The sequence below is a fragment of the Microtus oregoni genome, unplaced genomic scaffold, assembly GCF_018167655.1.
Source record: "Microtus oregoni isolate MIOR12 unplaced genomic scaffold, Mior012 000017F_ref0000208, whole genome shotgun sequence".
In the NCBI taxonomy this organism is placed as follows: domain Eukaryota; kingdom Metazoa; phylum Chordata; class Mammalia; order Rodentia; family Cricetidae; genus Microtus; species Microtus oregoni.
Genome location: NW_024543076.1, coordinates 7054774 through 7072003, shown reverse-complemented (window position 1 = coordinate 7072003; position 17230 = coordinate 7054774).

Below are 17230 nucleotides of genomic sequence, written 5' to 3'. Positions count from 1 at the left end.
CAGAAGATGGCACCAGATCTCATTACAGATGGTTGTGAGCCACCATGTGGTTGCTGGGAATTGAACTCAGGACCTTTGGAAGACGAGGCAATGCTCTTAACCACTGAGCCATCTCTCCAGCCCCCCATATATTCTTTCTTGCTTGTACTTTTGGCTCCCATCTTTTTAAAGACAGGGTCAGGCAGGCCTTAAAAGATGATCTTGAATCCCTGATCCTCCTGCTTCAGTTTCTTTTTGTTTTTGACTTGTTTTGTTTTTGAGACAGGGTCTCACTATATAGCTCTCGCTGTCCTGAAACACTTTATCTAGACCAGGCTGGCCTCAAACTCACAAAGTAAATTCTTTCTCTTGAGTGCTGGGATTAAAGGTATGCAGACCACATCCAGTTTTGCTCTCAATTTTCCAAGTGCTGGGATTACAGACATATCAGACTATTGGTGACATTTGGGTTGCTCCTGCCTTTTGGCTATTGTGAATAATGATGTGTTTATGAACATGGATGTTCATAAACTGCCTTCAGTTGCTTTGGAAAGTGGGATTGTTGGGTCACTTAGCATGTGTGTGTGTTAGTGTGAGCATGGGGGGAGTGTAGGCCAGCAGTCAGCATCAGATGTCTTCTTCAGTCACTCTCCACCTTCCTTTTTGGTTTGGTTTGGGTTTTCAAGACAGGGTTTCTCTGTGTAGAAACTCTCTTGTAGACCAAGCTGGCTTCGAACTCATAGAGATTTGCCTGCCTCTGCCTTTCGAGTGCTGGGATTAAAGTGCATGACAACACCCAGAATCTACCTTAATTTTTAAGATCGTGTCTCTCGCTGAACCTGGAGCTCACCGGTTAGGATAAACTACCCCATAAGCTATAGGATCCTCTTGTGGACCTCCCCAGCCCTGTGATAACAGGCACAAGCTACCGCACTGGCCTCTTTTACTTGGGTACTAGAGATCTGAACTTAGGTCCTGGTGCCTCTGGGACATTGTACGACTGAGTCATTCCCCCCAGCCCTGGTCATTTTATTTTTAATAATTTCAAAATTTCCATAATGCTTTCCATAGCAGCTGCATGGTTTTACATTCCCAAAGGAGTGCCCAGACACAATTTCTCTGCATGCTTGCCAAGGCTTACTATTTGTAGCTGGTTGTGTTGTTGTTGTTGTTGTTGAAAGTAGCCACCGTCACCCACAGTTGTAATCTGTAGTAATAAGAGCAGCGGGGCTGCGTCCCCAGAACCCCGGCTGCCTGCTAGTTTATGCCCCGAAATAATTACACGGACACTGTATTCTTTTAAACACTGCTTGGCCCATTAGCTCTAGCCCTTACTGGCTAATTCTGATATCCCGATCAACCCATCTCTAATAAACTGTGTAGCACCGGTCTTACCAGGAAAGATTCAGCATGTCTGACCTGGCAGCTAGCTTCATTGCGGGGAGCATGACCTCTGAGCTCACTTCCTCTTCCTCCCAGCATTCTGTTCTGCCTACTCCACCCACCTAAGGGATGGCCTATCAAAATGGGCCAAGGCAGTTTGTTAATTACCAATGACCTTCCTCCATCAGTAATGTCTCAGTGCCGTTTTGATTTACAGTTCCCTGATGGTTAGCGATGTGGATCTTTTTATATAATTATTTTCCACTTGTGAATCTTCTTTGAAGAAATGTCTAGATCTTTTGGCCATTTTAAAATCAAGTTATTAGCAATTGTGTCATACTGTAGGAGTTTGGGAGCTCGAGGATAGAGCTCAGGGGTAGCGCATCTGCCAAGAATAGAAGAGGCCCTAGGTTCAAGCCGCAGCACTACACGAAGTAAATTGTAGGACTTTTTACATACTCTAGATATTACCCTCTGATTTCTTTCCATTTTTTAGGTCACCTTTTCAGTATGTGAACTGCAGCCATGGATGCATCGGAGCTTTCGATTTTGTGTCCAGCTTCCTGGCCTGTAATCTTGCTGCCTCTTCTCTTGGTGTCAAGTCTGAGAAACCATTGCCAGATGTGCCATGAAGCTCTGTGTGACCTTAAGGACTTCAGAGTTTTAGGTCTTTGGTTCATTTGTGTTTGTCTTTTAGACTGTCTAAAGCAGAAGCCCAGCTTCATCTTTTCCCCTCATTATCTGTTTTCCCGACATTGTTTGCTCAAAAGTCTGTTTTTTCCTCGTTGGTGTGTCATCCCTGTTGAAAATGCACTTGATCACGTATGTAAGAATGTATTTCTGGGGTTACTGGCCTGTCTCCTTTATGTGGTGTGCCCATGCGCGTGCTCCAGAACCACCCGTTTTCATTACTAGAGCTTTGTGATGACGGTGGAAACCAGGAAGTGTGAGGACCGCCAGCTTGGTTCTTGTTCCAATGGTTTAGTCTGTTCCACTCTGGATTTGTTTGAGTGTTTTAGTCAAACACTCTGAAATAAAAATCAGTTTTTTGGTCTCTTGAAAACAAATCAATAAATCCAGCAAATTTTGGTGATAACAGCTAGAACAATTAACATGATCTCTGGGCTAGCATTGTCTGCATTCAGCCAGTTGACACACTGGCTGTTTCTGTGAGAGGTTAAAGTCATCTTTGAGACTCTGGAAGACTTCCAAGACTCCTGGTCTAAGAGAAAGGTCATTGCAGCCAGAGGCTGTGGTTCACTGATATACAGACATGTTTCAAAGGAACTCAGAGAGAGTTCTGAGAGTGTGTGGCTGGAAAACTGCACCTCGTTTTTGTATTTGAGTATACTAAGAGACTTTGTCTATTTGGGAGGAAATCTCAGTTCAAAGAAAGGGACTATTTCAGACAAAGGCAGATAGGGTTAGTGAGGGCTGTATTCCAGGCACTAGGAAAGGTTTGGTCAGCAAGAGACACAACAACAACAACAAAATTACAAGTATATAATGCACTTGTCTTGAGCTAATTTCTTTACAACTCTGAAACTCAGACAGTGAAACGCTCCTCAGAACAGTGGCTGAATGTGTTCGAGATGGCGTGTCTCAGGAGGATTCTAGGCGTCACATGAAGGCATAGGCTGTGCAATGACACTAAGAAACATCTCCATCTACAGAAGGAGGTAAACTACAGGATATGGCAATGGCGCTTAAGATACTTCAGCCATGTTATGATAATGAATGATGGCAGATACCTGAGGATAGCACTGCTTGTAGGAGTGCATGAGAGAAGGCGAAGAGGAAGACCCAAAAGAAACACTAGAAGACTGTGGAACCTTGGGTATGACAATAGCACGAGCATCTAGGACTGCCCAGAGTTGCAGGGAAGCTGCTCGTTTGTTCCTGGCCACCCAGAACCAAAATAATCATACAAAATATTTAAATCACTGCTTGGCCCATTAGCTCTAGCTTCTTATTGATGAACTCATATATTAATTTAACCCATCTCCATTAATCTGTGCATCACCACAAGGTCATGGCCTACCAGCAAAGTTTCAACACATCTGTCTCCGGCGGCGGCTCCATGGCTTCTCCCTACTCTGCCCTTCTTTCTCCAGCATTCAGTTTAGTTTTCTCCACCTAGCTCCATTCCCCTATAGCTCTGCTATAGGCTCAAAGCATTTCCTTTATTAACCAATGATATTCACAGCATACAGAGGGGAATCCCACATCAGCCCAGGATAGGAATAACTGGAAAACTGCCATAAATGGCTGCCCATGCATGTTTAAGCATTGCCAAGGCATAAAATGATGATAATGGTGATGGTGGTGGTAGTGGTGATGATGATGATGTTACGAAGAGTCCCCAGAGAAACAGCAAAGAGGAAAAGGATTAGGAGGATGGTCAAGAAAGACCTGTCTCTTGGTAAATGTAACAATATATGCCTGTTACACCAGGACTCAGAGACAGAAACTGGAGCATCATGAGTTCAAGGCCAGATATGAGCTACATAGGTAAAGCCCAGCGTGAGCTACAGAGGGAAACAATGGCTCAAACAAGAAAGGGTCAGGGCTTGGTGTGTAGCTCAGTGATAGAGTGCTGTCAAGTCTATGCTCTAAGCCTGGGGCAGGGGATAAGGAGCAGAGAAGGAGAGCACAAGGCCTATAAAGATCCCATAGCAGGGCTCTCAGCTACGAGAGTCCAAGAGAGCTGCAAGTGCAGGGGAGTTGTTAGTGGAGAGCAGATGGTCAGATCTGAGCAAGGATCAGACGTCAGAGAGTAGATGGCTTTGGAACAACTTAGACATGGGCTCATCATTCAGCAAGCACAGCACAACTAGAAAGGGGCTGAGGAGATGGCTAAGCAAGTAAAATACCTGCCCTGCAAGCTCGCAGACCAGAGCCTGGGACCCAAGAGCACATACAAAGAAAGCCTGGTGATTATGGCAGCCAACCTGCAATTCCAGCAGGCAGGAGCAGAAATGGATCCCCAAAGCAAACTGACCAGCTGGACAAGCTTTATCAGCAAGCTCTGGGCTCAGTGGAAGACCTTCCTCACTGTGAGGTCAGTGTACACATGTGAACATGACTACATACATGCACACCACATACACACACACACACAAAATACACCTCCGGAGAGTCAGCTGGGAGTACCCCAGCTTGCTTTCCATTGCTGTAATAAACAACATAGCCAAAAGCAACTTTGGGAAGAAATGCTTTATTTCAACTTAGAGCTTTTGGTCCATCATGAAGGGAAGGCAGGGCAGAAACACAAGGTAGGAATCCGGAGGCAGGAATTGAAGCAAGGCCTTGGAGGAATGCCACTTACTGGCTCACTCAACTACCTTTCTCATACCACCAGTGAGATTACCTGGCATCAGTGAGATTACCTGGCATCAGTGAGATTACCTGGCATCAGTGAGATTACCTGGGCGGGAGAGAGAAGGAAGCACGAAGCACACAACAAAGCTGCTTAGGAGTTTATTAGAGGAGACGTGTACAGGCCTGGGGAAATCAGTGTGCAGAGAGAGAGAGGGCTGAAGATGGCGCATCCAGCTTTTAAAGGCTGCCTAGCGCATACACAGATGATGGAGCTCATGCATGTACGCAAGGGCTTACATGGCTGCATCATACGTAGGTGATGAAACCATACTGCACATGGGTCACCCAGAGCCTTTTAAGGTCCCCAGGGTGGCTAGGTGTTTTTTGCCTTGTGCACACATGCATAGCTTTGGAACCCAGAAGTGCCAGCCATGCTGGTTGGCTAAAATCATAACAACCAGGATATCAAATCATCAAAATTACCGAGTAGTGATGGTCCAAACCCTACTGAAACAAATTTAGGTGCATGGTACATGCACCCTAAAACAGCTATGTAAGAGACGTGATGTCACCTGCAAGCTTCCTGGGGCTCCAGTGATGAAAATGACACGAAGAAACAGAAGAACTTTTCCTTGCCTCGGATGGAACAGTGCTGAAGCCTATAGCATACTGTCTTCCAGAGGCTACCCAGCTATCCAGAGATGTCACCTGCACGTTTATCCACCCTGTACACCCTCCTTCCCATTTTGGTCTCACGTTTCTCCCTTTTTAGCATGTCTTGGCATCATCTCTGAACTACAGATGCTCAGATTCTCCCATGAGTATCTGCTTGTGGAAAATCCCACCCGAGGCACTCCCCTTGGCCAGCCTCTAATGGTGTTGCTCTGGCTTTCTAGATGATGACTCCTACTATTTCCCAGCTATTTTATGCCACAACACAAAGATAAATGTATAACATTTGCAGAACACATTGTGTGGGGTGTGGTGGTACACACTTGTAACCCCAATACTTGGAAACTGGAGGCAGGAGGATTGGGAGCTCAAGGACAGCCTAGACTACATGAGACCCTGCCTTGAAAATTTTTTTAAAAAAAAGTCATGGTGGCACAAACCTTTAGCACTTGAGAGGCGGCAGGGACAAGAGCATCTCTGTCAGGTCAAGGCCAGCCTGGTCTACAGAGTGAGTTCTAGGACCACCAGGGTTGTTATACAGAGAAACCTATCTTGAAAAACAAAACAAACAACAACAACAAAAAAAACCTAGGGTATGTTTAAGGGGATTTGGGAAATCCTTTTAGGATCTTTACTGAAGTGTTTTCATTCTAATGACAGTAAAGATTTTTAAAGCAGAGCTGTTTAGGGGCTGGACATGTTTCAGGGTCACAGAACTTCCCTAGCATACACGAGGCCCCATGTTTTATCCCTGGTCCCAATAAATAGATGCTTAGCAAACTATTATTAATTTAGCCAAATAGTAATAGCAAAATACTTAAGTTTTACGAGAAACTTGTTTTGGAGACTGTGCTCTTTATGGCTTTGGTTTCCCTGCTGAGGTACTGACAGGATTTATGACTGTGTTTTAGCAATAATATTTTCAGATCCTGGCTTTCACATCTGGGCTTGGCACACCCGTTGAGAGTTTCTGTCCTATAAACATGATGGTGTACAAATAAACTGTACCCTACAATTTCCCTTAAAATACTCCGCCTACCATCTACACTTCATTGATTCCAACTCCTGCTTTAGACCTGGTGAACTTCTGATGTGTGCTCATACCACAGCTTAGCTCTCTGAGGGCCTAATTTCTAAGAGGGGAGCCTGGCCACTGCACCCCAAGTCCTCACGTTCATTCCGCTGACAGACATTGTTCGAACACTTCTTTCACTTTGTATATTTGTCTTTGTGTATGTTTGTGGGTGTGCTCATGCCCCATTGAGAGTGTGGAGGTCAGAGGGTGACTTTTGGGTGTCAGTTCTCACTCTTCATCACATGGGTCCTGGGAATCTAGTTCAGGTAGTCAGGCACACCGATAAAAGTATAAATATATACAACAGACTGTAGGGCCCTCACCTGTGGAGCCATCTTGCTGGTCCTTTTAGGACCTCCTTCAATTCGGCAATGTTTATTCATGTAAATTATAGATACTGTGGTCTATATTAGAATTTTTTATACACATGAAGAAAGACCCAGACAAAAAGGAAAGCAGAAGGCATTGGAATTGTCTCGGACTCAACCCGTTTGCCTTCCACTGAGTTCTATTGCCCTCAAACCCCTGAATTAATGCAGAAGAAAACAGAAGAAAAAACTGGCAGGTTTTCTGTGAGGTTTTTTGTTTTGTTTTCTTTGGGGTTTGTTTTGTTTGTTTTTGCTAAGAATCAAATCCAGGGCCATGCGCATAAAAATCAACCACTTTATCGCTGAATTAAAATATCCTCTTGGATAAGGGAACTAGAATATGTGTTTGAGGAAAGAGACATAAATTTCTTTTTTTTTTTTCGGGGGCGGGGGGGTGAGACAGGGTTTCTCTGTAGCTTTGAAGCAGTCCTGGAACTAGCTCTTGTAGACCAGGCTGGTCTTGAACTCACAGATATCTGCCTGCCTCTGCCTCCTGAGTGCTGGGATTAAAGGCATGCACCACCACCGCCCAGCCGAGACATAAATTTCTTATAAAATGTTTAGCCTTTCTCCCCTGGCAGTGTCTTCTTTATTAGATCTATTGATCCTCACCCTTGTGTATTTCCCCTCCCATGTTGACTCAGGACTTCAGAACGTGACTGGCTTTGGCCAGTGGCATATTAACCAGCATGATAGAGCAATGATAAGAGCTTACATGCTGTGGCCAATATGGCTAATCTCTGGGGACACTTCTGTTCATGACACTTTCGCCATGCTTTGGGGAGCCCAAATAAGCCACGTGGAGAGCCAAGGCTTAGCTGAACTCACAGCTAACAGCCTACATCCAAGCCTGTCCCCAGCAGAGCCCTCCCAGCAGACACAAGAAACTACAGTAGGCTGTTCCTGCTGAGTCCTGCTCCTACTGCAGAATTTCAAGCAGCTAAACGTGTTTTTATATCTCCACTTCTGGAGGCACTAATGTGTTAAACAGCATTAAATAATCAGAGTGTAACTCTAAATTTTGTTGTTGTTGTTTTGTTTTGTTTTTTGTTTTTCGAGACAGGGTTTCTCTGAAGTTTTTTGAAGCCTGTTCTGGAACTAGCTCTTGTAGATCAGGCTGGCCTCAAACTCAGAGATCTGCCTACCCCTGCCTCCCAAGTGCTGGGATTAAAGGCTTGCGCCACCAACGCCCGGCTTATAGTCAGAGTGTAAAACAGCACTAAACAAAACGGGGGGCAGTGTATTACCACTGTTTTCTGGGTTTAAGGCTGAAGTTTGAATCAAGACTCCCCTTCCTTACAATGAAAACTACCTTGTGCCTTAGATACATGCATAAATATCAGTTTAGCCAGCCACAGTGGCTCACACCTGTACTCCCAACACTCAGGGGGCAGAGGTAAGAGGATTTGGGCAAACTCAAGGCCAACGTGCCTTACATAACTATACCAGGCCAAACAAGGCTTCAGAGTGAGAGCCTTTCTGTAATTAAATAAATAAACGTCAATTTGTGTCTGTGCCTGCACTCATCTGTAAACCTCTGAGGGGAAGGATTATGTCTGTCGTGGTCATCATTGCTTGCTGACCTAGAAAAGACCCTGGCATGTAGCAGACAACATTTTAATAGATTGGCCGAGTTGGTGGGTGGGGGTTAAATAGAAAGAGCACGTGCGTGTGGAGGGCCCTGGGATTAATCCTTCATGGGAAAAACTGTTATTAAATCAATACTGATTGACTTCTTCTATCATTTCCTCTGCCTAAATGAGACTCATTTTATTTTAGGTATATGGATGTTTCGCCTGCATGTGTATCTCTGCACCCCGTGAATAGAGTGCCTGTAAGGGCCAATAGAGGGAGTGTGAGCCACTGTGGCCCTGTGAGAACCCAACCCAGGTCCTCAGGAAGTGCTCTTAACTGCTGAGCTATCTCTCCATCCTCCAAGATTATAATTTTGCAAGTGTTATCGTTATAAGCAAATGTAGTGTTTACAAGATGGAGACACTCTTCATTGTATACATTACAGTCATGTGTCTCTTAACAACAGGTATATGCCCTAACAGGTACATCACTAGGTGATTCTATCATTGTGAAAAATTATAATGTGTACTTAGATAAACTAAAATGACCACAACAATGTAATCTTACGGAAGCACTGCCCTTAACCAAAACATCATTATATAATAAGTGACTGTCTTAATTCACTTAGTCCCCATAATAATCCAATTATCTTGGAGCTGTTATTATTCCCTGCTGCAGATAGGGAAACTCGGGCACAGAAAGTATAAATAACTTGCTTATAGCAGACCCAAGATTCAAACACAGGGAATCAGTTTCCAGAATCTATATAAACCAGGCCGGCTTCAATCTTGCAATTCTTCTTCTTCAGCCTCCCAGATGCTGGGATTAGAGGTGTGACCACTGTACCAGGTCTCTAGAAAACATATATACTTTTCTTAAGAATCTGTATATCCGCCAGGTGGTGGTGGCACATGCCTTTGATCCCAGCACCACTCGGGAGGCAGAGGCAGGCAGATCTCTGTGAGTTCGAGACCAGCCTGGTCTACAGAGCTAGTTCCAGGACAGGCTCCAAAGCCACAGAAAACCCCTGTCTCAAAAAACCAAAAAAAAAAAAAACAAAAAAAAACTCTGTATATCCTTAACCACTAATTAATAATTAATAATCCTGCCTTTCCCATTCTCCTGTGCTGGATCTGGAAGAGCCCTTGGTGCGGAAGAAGGAAAGGTAATAGGAAACAAGAAGAGACAACAGTGTCTTTTTCATCATGACAATGGCATCACCATGTCAAGAGAGGTTGAAACTGCTCAAAGGGATCAAGGTCATGTTCCAGATTGTCTTTCTGGTGTCAGTGACTAGAGGAGGAGGAGACACAGGACAAGAATCGGTGGCAGGCGCCAAGAAGAAAGAGTTACACAGCCCTATCCCTCAGCCTCTAACTCTGACACCTGAATTAATGGTGAGGCTCCACCCAGTGGGCTTAGAGAAAGTACCATAAAGTATTCCAAACCTGTAGCAGCTGGCCCGTATCTGAGTTCTTTTTATGCTATGGCCGATGGCAAGAACCTGAAGACAGAACTGAACCGGAGACCACAGAGGGATGTTGTGTACTTGTCCCCCCCCCCCGCCCCCCCGCTTACTCAGCTATCTTTCCTGTATAGCCCAGGCCTACCTGCCTAAGGATGGCACCACACACAATGGGATGGACCTTCCTACATCAATCATCAATGAGAAAAATGCCTCAAAGACCTAGACACAGGCCAATTTGATCTAAGGAACTCATCAATGGAGTTTCCCTCTTCCCAGGTGACTGTAGATTTGCATCAGGCTGACAGCTGAAGCTAGTATACACGGCAAAATCCATTCCAACACTGCCTCAAAAAGAGGAGGGCTTGGGGCAAAACCATTCACATCCACACAGAGTCTGTGTGCACAAAAAGAATCTAGATGGAAAAAATAATCTAAAAGACATCTGGTAGCAAAGCGAGGTAGAGAATTAAAAGAACAACACAGATGTGCATGTAAATAATGAATAATGCACACACATGAATAACTTAAAGAGACAGTGCTGGCAGGTATAGTGGCCTATGCCTGGAATCGCAGATCTCTGGGGAAAAATATGATTCTGAGCTTGAGGCCAATGTGCACTACAGAAAGACTTTCCTCAAAAAACTATAGTGAGCACACACATACACACACCCTGCAAAATAAAGAACAAAACCGAACAAATAACAACAACAAACCCCATAGTGTGGCTGGAGCAGACGGCTCTTCTGACCTCCTCCAGAAGCAGGCGAGCATGCAGACACGTATGCAGGCAAAACATCTGTACACATTAAATAATATAAATCTGCCGGGTGGTGGTGGTACATCTTTAATCTCAGTGCTCAGGAGGCAGAGGCAGGTGAATCTCTGTGAGTTTGAGGCCAGCCTGGTCTACAAGAGCTAGTTCCAGGATAGGCTCCAAAGCTACAGAGAAACCCTGTCTCAAAATAAAATAAAATAAATCTTAAAAATCAAAACATAAAAGTGAAAACAAGACTATGATGTGATAGGAATGTAGCCCAGTGGTCAAGTGATTGTCTGGTGCGTGCAGAGCCCTGGGTTCAACCTTTACTCAGCACTGGCAAAAAAAAAAAATGGCAAATGGAATTTATGAGCTTAAATTATCCAGCTCAGAGGATATTAAAAGACATTTTGTTCCTTTTCTTCTTTGGGGAGGTGGGGCACAGGAGACTGGGCTCAGAACTTTGTGCTTGCTAGACAAATGCTCTACCAGCTGAACTAAATCCCCCATTCCACGGGGCTGCTGAGATGGCCCAGTGGTTAGGAATGCTGGCCGCCTTTCCAGTTACCAGCAGGCTCCGTTCCTGTCACCCTCGTGGTGGTTCACAGCTATCTGCAACTCTAGTTCCAGGGGCTCCACCACCCTCTTCTGGTGAATAAGTGTCCTCGTTCGCTTCTCTGTTGCTCCAATACAACACTGAACAAAGAGACTTGGGGGAAGGAAAGGGTTTCTTTAGCCAGCAGGTTAATCAATCATGAGAGGAAGCCGGGGCAGGAACTGAAACAGAAACTGTGCTCCTTACTGATTTGTCTTCATAGCTTACTCAGTCTGATACACACACACACACACACACACACACACACACACACACACACACGCACACACATCGTCGTCATCATCATCATCATCCAGGACCACTAGGATATACCCAGGAGTGGGACTAGCCACTGTGAGGGGACCCTCTGACATCAACCATTAATCAAGACACTCTCCCAGACTTACATACAGGCCAATATATGGAATCCTAAGATTCCCTCTTCGTTCCTAGATACATCTGGGTTTGTGTCAAGTTGACAAAAGCCAACCAGTACACCTAGCTTTTTATACAGCCCAGACCCACATCACCAGGCACACACTGCCAACAGTTAGCTGTGCCCTCCTGAATCAATTAGCAATTTAAAAAAATGTCCCTCAGACCAATCTGATTGAGGCAACTGTTCACGTGAGGGTCCCTTTGCTCGGGTGTGTCAAAGTTGACAATAAACTAACCAGGACACAAGTGGCAGGGTGTGCTCATGTGTGGGTGCTCTGAGGAAACTGAGGCAGAGGTGGTGGGTGTCATCCTCTGTGGCTTTGCACGTCAGTCTTTACATAGGACCTCTCACGGAGCAGCCTGATCTGCCTGGACCGGCTGGCCAGTGAGCTCCGGGATCCCCGTCTCTGCCCCCACCTATGCAATGCTGCCATTTCAGACACAAACCACCACACCCAATTTCTCCTTTTTTGTTTTAGGGATAGGGTCTCACTTTGTAGCCCCAGATAACCTGGAACTCAGAGAGGTTTGCCTGCCTCTGGTCAACAACCCCGTGTCTCATCTCCACCCAGTTCTGGAACTAAAGGCATGTGCTACAAAGACTGCCTCACACATAGATTTATGTGGGTTCTGGAGATTTGAACTCAGGTCTCCATGTATACAGAACAAGTTCTCTCCTCCAGGGAACCACCTCCCTACCCTGTTGTGTTCTCTTTGAGATAGACTATTGTAAGGTAACCCATTATGTAACCCAAGTTAGCCATGAACTCATGACTTTTCCGCCTTGGCCTAATGCTACCACTACATTCAGAACTTGAGTTTTTCTCTCTCTTTTTACATTTATGTGCATGCGTCTGTGGTATATGTGGATCACGGCTTTCATATAGAGGTTAGAGGACAACTTGTGGGTGTTTGTTCTCTCCTTCCTCCATACGAGTTCTGGAAATCAAACTCAAGTGGCCAGGGCTTGGCAGCACGTACCTTTACCCATTGAGCCATCTTGCCAGCCATTGAGTTTCCTTGATGGTGTGATTTATCACATCATAAATGTTTCCTGACTCTTCTGTCAGTTGTCCATTTGTATCATTTGACCTTTTCCTAATAAATGGTAGCCATTTTATATTATGAATAGTAGATGCTTATGCTGTATTGCAATTCTTGTATTCTCAGATGTTTACATAGTGTTTATATCGACTTATACTTTTTGGTTGTATAAAGATTTTGGTTAAAAATAAGGGCCATATTCAATGGAGTACACTGGAACTCTTGTAACCAGATCACAAGAAGCTGCAGGTGGCTGTGGGAAGCCAAGGAGTAATGTTCATGCTCTATGCTAGGAATAAGAGTTTTATTTTAGAAGAGCTGGATGATTTTAAGATTCTAACAGTTGACTCTTTTTATTTGACGGTGCTACTGTTGGGGTTCAAACTTGGGATTTCAGGTATGCTAGGCGAGCACTCTGCTCCTGAACTACACCCTGAACTGCGGCGTAGCCCACATATAAACTGTTAAATAAAAAATAAAGGGGTGGTGTGGAAGGTGCAGCTCAGTGGTAGCAGAACAGCATTGCTAAGCAAGCCTAGCGCATGAGTTAAATAGTTTGCAGAATAAGGACAAGAAAGGGGACGGAGCAGGGAGAGCAGGAGGATGAGAAGGGAGAAGGATAAAGATCGTCGAAGCAAAGACTGAGGATTCTCTACGGCTCAGGACTAAAGGAGGTCATGGGTACACAGGAGTAATCTGGCTTACTTTTTCTTTCCTTTAAAGAAATACTGTATTTTTGATGCCATGTTGCCCAGGCTGTGTTCAAACTCCTGGGCTCCAGTGATAATCCTGCCATGGCTTCAGAGTAGTTAGAACTACAGGCACACTCTATGCTCTGCACCACACCTGTTTACAAAAACAATAGAGACACCACCTGAAGATGTACGAGCGAAAGGATGGAGAGTGAGGATGCTTATGGGGCCTCAACCTTGCTCTTGAAGTCCTCTGTATACGACTGACCAGAAATGATTACATTTCTTAAAGAGGAAGACCAAGACAAACCGCCTTTCTAAAGGATGCCTGTGCCAAGAGCCGGGACTGGGCATGCCCAGGGTCTTACTACAGTTCTACCCAAATCATGCCCTACAACTACCCAGTGCTCATCTGAGAGGATGGGGACATGGCCAACATGTTTATCTGCCCTCAGGAATCCCGAACCCAAGCTTGGAGAGGCTGAGAATCTGTGAACACTGCCTGGAGAAGGCTCTTTCTTGTTCTCCACCTGTGCCCTCCCCAGGAGGAAAAAAAAAAAGCCAGACACAGTTCCAAACTAGGGGGAGGAAGGAAAACTGGGAGTTCTAGGTCATCCTGAGTTACAAACAAAATTCAAGATTGAAGCTAACCTGGGCTACACAAGGCCCTGTCCCCTCCCACCCCCCAAAAAAAGAGTAAAAGAGAAAAGAAGACAAGAAGACAGGGTAGGGGTAACTTAAACTCAAAGTCCATACTGCTTGAGAACACTACAGACAAATGTATCAGCAAATATCCTCACCCCATCCTCACACAGGCAGTTACACTACCAAGCCAGACTTGAAAGCTGAGGATATTTCCATAAGGCAGATGAATTAAGAACACAGCTGCCTTTGCATGTATACCTTGCTCAACCTAGACATAGTAGGGAGGGCCTTGGACTTGCCACAGGGCAGGGTGCCTTGTCCTCTCTTAGGATTGGAGGGGGGAAGGGGGAGAGGGTATGGGGAGGGAATGGGAGGAGGGGCGGGAGTGGGAATTCGGATTGGTATTTTTTTAAGCAATAAAATAATAATAATAATAAAAAGAATACAGCTGCCACGGGAGGAAACTGAACACAAAGGCAAGGTGTAGTGGTTCACACCTGTAATCCTAGCATTTGGGAGGCTGAGGCGGGAGGACTGCTCTAAGTTCAAGGTTAGCCTGTGCCACAGAGTAAGGCAGAAGTGTGGAATATTTATTATTATTATTATTATGTTTTATCAAGACAGGGTTTCTCTGAAGCTTTGGAGCCTGTCCTGGAACTAGCTCTTGTAGACCAGACTGGCCTCCAACTCATAGAGATGCGTCTGCCTCTGCCTCCCGAGTGCTGAGATTAAAGGTGTGCACCACCACTGCCCAGATCTTATTTTATTATTCTATATGTATGTATGCTTTTATGTATGTGCAAAAAAATTTCAAATTAAAGCAATAAGATACTAATTTCTTACACACACTCCCATACACAGACACAGTCTCAAATATCCCAAGTAGCCTCAAACCTTCTATATAGGCTTCTGTTGGCCTTGAACTCCTGATCTTCCTCCCTCAGCCTCCAAAATGCTGGGATTACAGATAGAAGCCAAGGCATTTGATTGTAAATTTTTATTTGCAAAGCTGGCAAAGATTTAACAGAACAACAAGAGAGCAAAACAGAACCACCTATATTTGCAAGGCCCATGCACACATTGGTGGAAGCAGTACAAAGCACCATGAAAAGTTATTACAATTAATCAGAAATTGCAAGAAAAAAAAGTTATCACAAGTCTCAATTTGTGCTCACATTGACTCAGCAATGTCAGTTATCCAGGTATCTGTCCTAAACAGATATTTGTAGGCAAGCAAGGTGGCACAGGCCTATAATCCCAGCTCTTTCCAGGTTGACAGGAGGATTACTGGATTATAGACAGAACCTATCACTTGATGTGATATTTGAGAGGGTAACACATGAGAAAATCAGGTGTTTTTCAGCCAAAACAAAAGCACATTAGGAAGCCTGTAAGGCAAGTGGTGTGGCTTCAGGGACTGAAGCGGTTTAATGAAAGCACTGAGGCTGAAGAGGCAAACAGCACAAGGTCGACCAAACCTTAGCTTAGTAAGACACACCAAGAGCTAAAGGTGTCTCCAGAGGTTTGAAAACAGTCTTTACAGCGCCGTTAGATCTGGCTTCATCCAGTTACCCAAGATTTCCTTAAGACACCGAGATGACAGCTCAGCTGGTAAAGCCCTGAAGACCTGAGTTACCTGCGCAAAGGCAGAAGAGACCTGCAATGGTCCACATGCCCAAACACACACCGTAAAACAAACATTTAAAGCAGACATTCCACGCCAGGCTTCCAGGGCTTTGTCCATTAGGAACTGTGCTCAGGTGCTTCTTGTACAAGTGTTGATCTGATTTTGTGACTTCTCTTGTAATTTGTTTTGTTCAACTTCCAAAAAAAGTCTAAGCAGGAGGCTCAGTGGTTAGGAGCATGCGTGACTCTTCACATCGGCCTGAAGGCTGGGGAGTTCAGTCTGTGGCCAGCCTGGGCTATAACATGGCAAGACCCTGTCTCAAAACAAAGCCAAGGGGGGGAGGGTGTAGAGAGATGGCTGATCAGCTAAAAGCACCTGTTGCTCTTGCAGAGGCCCCAGGTTCAATTTCTAGCACCCTCGCGGTGGCTCACAACTGCATGTAACCCCAGCTACAGAGGATCCAACTCCCTATTCTGATCTCCAAGGGCACTAGGCATGCATGTGGTGCACATTAACACATATAAACCAAACATTCATACACATACAGTAAGTGCAAAAATGTATTTTTTATTTCTTTGGTTTTTTTTGAGAAAGGGTTTCTCTGTAGCTTTCGGAGCCTTTCTGGAACTAGCTCTTGTAGACCAAGCTGGTCTCGAACTCACAGAGATCCGCCTGCCTCTGCTTTCCGAGTGCTGGGATTAAAGACATGCACCACCACTGCCTGGCCCAAGAAAAAAATAATAATAATTTTAAAAAGCCAAACAAAAAAATAAAATATATGGTGTTGTGTATAAAAGTTATCTGGTCAGAGACTCCATGCCTCCGACTTCCTTGGGCACCTACACAGACACATACACACTATTAAAAAATAAATCTTTGTAAAATCTGTGAAATCTACTTTCTCAAGCTTGCACCTTCAGCTTCTTTTATGTGTCTCCTGGGTTACTGAATAAGAAAAACATACTCCATTTCTCATTCTGTCCTTTTAAATGCCGAGACTCACTTTGCCAACTACAGATTTTGATTTGCTGACTAGATCTAAAGATGGTCAGGAAACTAAAACGACTAGCTAAAGAAATTAATTTCTTTTGGGCTGCTATTCTGAAGCCAAACTGGGTGGAAGATTGACTAGAAGAGTCCATGGCCCTTAGTTTGCAGGAGGCATTCCAAAGGCTTCTCTGTCTGGTGCAGTCCCAGGTTCCCAGCACGCGAGGCTTCGGAGCTAGAAGGATCTGAAGCCTGGGCTTTTCCAAAACGCTCTGACACGTGTGTACTCGGGCGAAACCACCAGATCCCAAGCCCGCAAGGTTGGTCTGGCGACTAGGCCGGCCTTGCTCAGCATTTCTTGCCTGCAGGGCTCAGAGCTAATGGGACTGCAGAAAATCAGGCTCCAGGTGGGGTTCGGGTTGGGTTCCCACAGATTCCCTGTGGCACTGGTCCCACTGTCGGGAACAGGCGCAGCCTCGGAAGCCCAGGGCTCCGGGATCGGAACTCTCCACCTCAAGACTTCCGCACTCTGCGCTCCGGCAGTAAAGAAAAACCTCTAGAAGATTCCGCCAGCGGGGCTGGAGTCCACCCCCACAAGGCCCTT